We start from the raw sequence: 7,462 nt of genomic DNA, 5'->3' as shown, positions 1-7,462 counted from the left end.
GTAGATAGAAAGGAGAGAAGTTCACTTAGTCTTTGAACTGTGTGTCTGTGTGTGCCACACTAAGAATGGACAAACAGGTTCCAAAGATATTCAAGCTGTCCTGCAGGATCAGGGAGCATCAGTGTCAGCGTGAACTATCCGTTGACATTTAAATGAAATGAAACGCAATGGCAGGAGACCCAGGAGGACCCCACTGCTGACACAGAGACCTAAAAAAGCAAGACTACATTTTGCCAAAATGAACTTGAGTAAGCCAAAATCCTTTTGGGAAAATGTCTTGTGGCCAGATGAGACCAAGATAGAGCTTTTTGGTAAAGCACATCATTCTACTGTTTACCGAAAACAGGATGAGGCCTACAAAGAAAAGAACACAGTACCTACAGTAAAATATGGTGGAGGTTCAATGATGTTTTGGGGTTGTTTTGCTGCCTCTGGCACTGGGTGCCTTGAATGTGTGCAAGGCATCATGAAATCTGAGGATTACCAACGGATTTTGGGTCGCAATGTACAGCCCAGTGTCAGAAAGCTGGGTTTGCGTCCGAGATCTTGGGTCTCCTAGCAGGACTATGACCCAAAACATATGTCAAAAAGCACCCAGAAATGGATGGCAACAAAGTGCTGGAGAGTTCTGAAGTGATTAGACACACATGTATAGGGCGCAACTCCAGCTGACACGCCGGCAACAGGATTTTAGGTGAGTATACACATGAATGTTCTGACTCACGGTTTAGTGGAAAGTTTCTTTCAGGTTTATTCAAGTATATTCAGGTATTGTCTCGCAGGACATCAGGTTAACAGCATGATATGCAAGCAGCAAAGGTGGATACAAGCTCCGTGCTCCCTTCAGTCATGGCCCAACGTTTCAGGGGCAAGCCCCCTTAGTCATGCGCATGCCATCCGCCATTGCACGCTGCGCCGCGACCATATAGAACTTCCGCCCCACTCTATGCCCCACTTCTTGTGCTTCTATCATACATAGCGCCACGCATAGCATATACAAAGGCGCTACTTCCGCTCATGTGACCTGAGGCAGTCACGAGTCGGATCATGTGATCACATATTTTCGTGCAGGCGCATGCACCATTCCAATATGTGATCACATGATCCGACTCGTGACCGCCTCAGGTCACGTGAGCGGAAGTAGCGTCTTTGTATATGCTATGCGCTGCGCTATGTATGATAGAAGCACAGGAAGTGGGGCATAGAGTGGGGCGGAAGTTCTATATGGTCGCGGCGCAGCGTGCAATGGCGGATGGCGTGTTCACCTGTCCAGCATCCAGGTAATGAGAATATGAGTATAAATGTACAATGGAGACACAAGGACACAACACCCCTGAGGAAATCACACAGTGACGGAACGCGTGGGGTTCCTGTACTCCACCCCCCTTCTTTTTGCATCATTGCATCTCTGCTCCTCTGTCTGGTCGTGGTTTGCCTGCTTATTTTTTATACCATCTAGCTGTTTACATCCTAGGAATATTGACATTATTTACAGTCTATATTATATTCTATGTATTGATGTGATTGCAGCACTTCTATTGTATATTTAAGTGTTATAGGCAACATAGACAGGGCTGTAGTGTATTACACACTGCATATTGTATTTCTATTTTGGTATATAGGGGGACGGATGTGGTGAAAGGGGGGTCATGGCCCCTTTCCCATGTTGTGTCATGCTCCTTGTGAGCAATTTTTAATTGATTTTAAATGTCTCTTGTTTGGATATTGATTTCTATATTTTGTTAATAAAGAATTTATTTCTATATATTGATTTTTGGGTGTGCACTGGTTACAGTCATTCTTGCCTTTCGTTGCTCTATATACTGTTGTTTACTGTCAGTAGCACCCCATATAATGTTTTACAGTGGTAGAGCCCCCCCTCCTTTCCAATTCAAAGACAATTATCTGTCCCAAATGGTGCAGGGCCTGACCAGAGGGGGCGCCCTACTAGACTTAAGGTTAATTTTCCACTTGTTTTTTTCCTCTGGCACTTTTAAAAATATCTTAAATTCTCACTGTAAGATGTATATACCTTATGGGAATAAAAGGGTCAGAAATAAAAGAAAACCAATATGGATGAATAAAAATGTTAAAGAGGAAATAAATGACAAAAATAAAGCATATAAACTACTAAAACAGGATGGCAGTGAAGAAGCATTTAAAAGCTATAGAGAAAAATGTAAAAAAAAAAAAAAAACGGATAAAAGCCGCAAAAATAGAGACAGAAAGACTCATTGCCCAAGAGAGTAAAACTAACCCCAAAATGTTCTTTAACTATATAAATAGTAGAAAGGTAAAAAATAAAAGTGTAGGTCCTTTAAAAAATTATGAGGAAGAAATTATAAACGGGGATCAGGAAAAAGCTAATATATTAAACAAATTCTCCACTGTATTCACCAAGGAAAATGAAATGCCAGGTGAAATACAGTGTGATAAGGTAAACTGCCCAGTACAGGTCACCTGTCTAACCCAGGAAGAAGTACAGTGCCCCCTACAAAAAATCAAAATAGACAAATCACCAGGTCCAGATGGCATTCACCCCCGTGTTCTAAAGGAATTAAGTAATGTGATAGACAGACCCCTATTTTTAATATTCAGGGACTCTATAGTAACAGGGACTGATTCCCAGGACTGGTGCATGGCAGATGTGGTGCCAATATTTAAAAAGGGGTCAAAAGAATTATAGACCTTTTAGTTTAACCTCCGTTGTATGTAAATAGTTTGAGGGTTTTTTAAGGGATGCTAATTTGGAGTATCTTAATAAAAATAAATATATGACTCCATATCAGCATGGCTTTATGAGGGATCGGTCCTGTCAAACTAACCTGATCAGCTTTTATGAGGAGGTGATCTCAAGACTGGACCAGGGGGAATCGCTGGATGTCGTATATCTGGATTTTGCCAAAGAATTTGATACGGTGCCACATAAAAGGTTGGTGCATAAAATGAGGTTTTGCCTAGGGTGGCAAAAACCCTTGCACCAGCCCTGCATATATCTACTGGTCAGCATCAGCTATTCTCCCGTCTCTGTAGCAGCTGCACAGCTGAAGTCCCGATCTATGCAGGGACATTTTCCAGCGTAGCGTGCTGCTCTGGAAAATGCTGTATGGCTGCAGAGGGAAGTAAGGATACTATGTATCACTCCTTCTCACTGAGGATGCTGAAACTATGGCGCTTTAAAAAAAAAAAACGCCATAGACTCAACATTTCTGTGATTTGGAAAAACTGCGGAGTCAGGCGAAAAAAAACACCAAACCTAAAAATGTAAAGTGGGTTTGGCATGTAATATTTCATAATATTAATAAAATAATCATCAAGAAAATATCAAATAAGGAACTTGCCACATATAAGGGGAACCTGCTCAAGGTGAATGACTATTTTTATAGTCAATGACAGTGGCAAATTGCAATTAATTTAATTTGACAATTAAAATACGGAAAATTACTAAATTTTAACAAAGCTAAAAGAAGAAATGCTGGCCATGGGTATATTCAATCTAATATGCTGTCCATAATTTCATTGAGGTCTGCCAGATCCATAGTATCCAGCCGAAAAATCCAATAGGTTTCCCTTTTTTTTTAGCCTGTTGAACCGATCCGCAACATCCTCAGGTATCATTTCAATAAGAGAATTCTGAGAAATAGTTTCCATGAGCTTCCGTGGCGTGACTTGACACACTATGTTGCTCAAAGCTGTTATTAACATTGTACCGGTGTATGTTGACCCTACTGTGGAATTGTTAGATTGTCATGCCCACATATTGTAAATGGCAGGAACACTATCAAATAAATAACAAAAGATGAGGCAAAATTAGCTGTGGATCTGATAGCAATTTTTTCTTTCGTGGCTCAACTATAAAATTTTGTGGCCCCGTTTACCATATTCATACAGCATTTGCATGGGGGATGATAGCATTTGAAATAACCATTACTTTCTTGTGTTTTCTTTTGTCTTACTCCTGCTTCAACCAACTAGGGGCCAGAATGTTCTTCAGTGTATTGGCTCTCCTGTAAAACTGACTTGATCTTCCCATGCGCCGCTGCATAACTTGTGATAAAATGATACCCATAGAGTCCAAGATTTTTCTTTGTTTCTATCGAGCTTTTTCCACTTTGGATCTCTTTTTTCTCTTGGGTCTTGTCGGTTTTGCATAGCCATTCTGTATGCGGATTGTACCAGGTTTTTAGGATAGCCTTTTTCCTTTAGTCTCTCCATTATCACCTTGAAATCGGCTGTCTTGGTACAGTTGCGACTTATCCTGTGGAACTGACCGAAAGGAATATTTTTCTTCCAATTAGAGTAGTAACAGCTATTTTAGTCTGAAAGACTATTACAGTCCACTTTCTTGAAAAAGTTTTGGTAATGATCTTCTTACCTTTGGATGGTATTACAAGATCTAGCTACTCTACTGCTGTGTCTGAGGAGGTGCCTGAGATAACTAAATTCCATTTATTATGGTTGATGTGGGTCACAAATGTAGCAAATTCTGCTTCAGTGCCATCCCATAGGAACAGTAAATTGTCAATATACCGCAGATAGTTTTATTTGTAGTTATTTGGATGTATGTGGCTTTTTAATTATTGCATATAATATAGTGGGTTTGTTGCTAGATTGCTATTAGCCTTAGCAAGTCCTTAACTACGGAACGGTTCCTGTACCTGAAATCCGGGTATTTTTCTCCAATTGTCTGGTACCTGTCGTTCCGGTGGATCTATGGTCAAAGACCGACACCCGGTGGCTGCACCGTCCCATTTTCTTCACTGATTGAGCATAGAGCTGTTGTGCCTACCACACAACAGCATCAAATGAGCAGTTACCTAAAAGGGTTTTTCTCTCACCTATCCATATGGTCACCATCCATGTCTTTATATGCTATGAAGAGCTCTGCTGTGCTTTTTTTTCTTTTATTATAGAACTTTATATACCCCCCACACAGTAGTCACAGCAAGTTCCCAACACCCCCCTTCCCAACCACACACACACACACACACACAACAGTCACAGGTCTCCTGCCGCCATATAGAAGTCAAACAGCAGGACTTCCTCTCAGCCTGTCCCCTCACCCAAATGATCTTCTCCTGTAACTACATGTTATCAGGAGGAGGAGCCAATACAGGGAGGATGCAGACATGAGAGTCCCATAAGTTGGTACTACTGATACTCTAGCCTCCTCTCACTGTGTCAGTTACAGATGTGTCTGTATGTGATGCTTCAGCTGCCATACACACAGGTCCTGAGACTCCTTACAGGCTGACACTAGTGCTATATGTGTATGTCGGACTCAAACAGCTACAGTGGCTGTAGAACCCTTATAGGATCAGCGGTCCACTAAATCATAATATGGAGCGTTCCACCAGGAATCTGCCCAGCCTGTCAGGCATTTGTTGGCATTAGCTCAAACAAAGAGCGATGGGATAATATTGCGGCTACACCTAAATGGGGCATGTTACATTCTTGTATTGTTTAATTCCTACACTCCTATTTGAAAAATTAAATTGCATCATTAATAGTTTATAATTATATGTATCACCTTCATGAGGCAAGTATATCAAGTGCTCGCAAAGGAAGGGATTGTATATGCTTGTGTATAGTAGAATGCATTAATTCCCAAGAGTAAATATACTCATATTTTTGGGCAGTAGATCCAAAAGGCTTTTTATACAACATTTAATGCAGGCAATCGGTAACACATTGCCAACCCTATACAGTTTACAGTATTCCCAATTGGGCATGTGAAAGGTTATGGTCATGTGGCGATTGATATGGATAGGTAAAAGGGGACATAGCATATTGGCCCTATTCTCATTCCTATAAATTAGTATGTGTAGATCATTTTTGAGGATTTAAAACATATGGTAGAATCCAGAGGGTTGTATAGGTCAAATGAAACTAATTGCTCATTCAATAAAGATGGGGCCATAGATTATAGATTGTATATCTACATGCTTTAAGCTAGTAACTGGCTCAGTAAAAGAAAGCAGAGAATGGGAATAAATGGAACTTACTCTGGTTGGGTGACAGATACAAGTGGGGTACCACAGGGGTCCGTACTGGGTCCACTTCTTTTCAATATGTTTACTTATTACTTTGTAGAGGGATTAAAGAGTCGAATTTCTATATTTGCAGATGACACTGAACTGGGTAAGGTGATCACCACAGAGGAGGATAACATAATATTACAGATGTATTGGAATGTTTAACCTCTTCAGGATGAAGGGCATGCGGGGACCGGACCGGGATGACTGCTGATATATATCAGCAGGCATCCCGTGCATATGCCCAGGGGGGTCCTGAGACCCCCCCCCCCATGTCGGGCCCCCCATGTCAGACCGGTGATTTTCGTAGTTTCCGGGTCAAGTTTCCGGAAAATCAGGGGGATCGGGGGTGTCCAGGACACCCCTGGTCCCCCTGAAGGGATAGGAGTTAGGTGGCAGGGGTGCCATCCCTCCTATCCCTGCTATTGGTCTGTCAGAAGACTGACCAATAGCAGATTGGGGGTGGGGGGGGGGTTAAAGTTTGGTTCCCCCGTTTTGCCCACCGATGGTAATCCAGGCAGAATGGGGGAACTGTAGCGTGACCGGCGGCGGTGGAGGTCCCTTACCTGATCAGTGGCGGGCAGCGATGACATGTGGCTCCCTGGTGAAGACTACAGAAGCCGGTGAGTAGTTGCCTAGCAACATCTGGGGGGCTAAAGTTTGGAGACAGTGGTCTCTAAACTGTAGCCCTCCAGATTTTGCAAAACTACAACTCCCAGCATGCCCAGACCACTGTGCAGTGGTCTCTAAACTGTGGCCTTCCAGATCTTGCAAAACTACAACTCCCAGCATGCCGATTGCCCACACAACAGTTTGCTGTCTGGCCATGCTGGGATTTGTAGTTTTGCAACATCTGGAGGGCCACAGTTTGGAGATTACTGTGCAGTGGTCTCTAAACTGTAGCGCTGCAGATGTTGCAAAACTGCAAATCCCAGCATGCCCAAACAGCAAACTATCTCGGCTTGCTGGGAGATGTAGATGTAGTTATGCAACAGCTGGAGGTACGCAGCAACATCTTTTGCAACAGGTGGAGGTACACTGGTTGGAACATACTGAGTCAGGTAACAGAACCCAACCAGTGTGCCTCCAGCTGTTGCAAAAGTACAACTCCCAGCATGCACGGTCTGTCAGTACGTGCTGGGAGTTGTAGTTTTGCAACAGCTGTAGGTTTGTCAACCCCCCATGTGAATGTACAGGGTACATTCACACTGGTGTGTTTCCTTCTTCAAGTTTGAGATGCGGCAAATTTTCTGCCGCGCCGCAAACTCCTAGCGGGAAACTCACCGTAAACCTCTGCCTGTTTGAATGTACCCTAAAAACACTACACTACACTAACACATAATAAAGGGTAAAACACTACATATACACCCCTTACACTGTCCCCCCCAATAAAAATAAAAAACATATCGTACGGCAGTGTTTCCAAA

Source organism: Hyla sarda, chromosome 1 (genome assembly GCF_029499605.1).
Source record: "Hyla sarda isolate aHylSar1 chromosome 1, aHylSar1.hap1, whole genome shotgun sequence".
In the NCBI taxonomy this organism is placed as follows: Eukaryota; Metazoa; Chordata; class Amphibia; order Anura; family Hylidae; genus Hyla; species Hyla sarda.
This window is presented reverse-complemented; position numbering follows the sequence as displayed.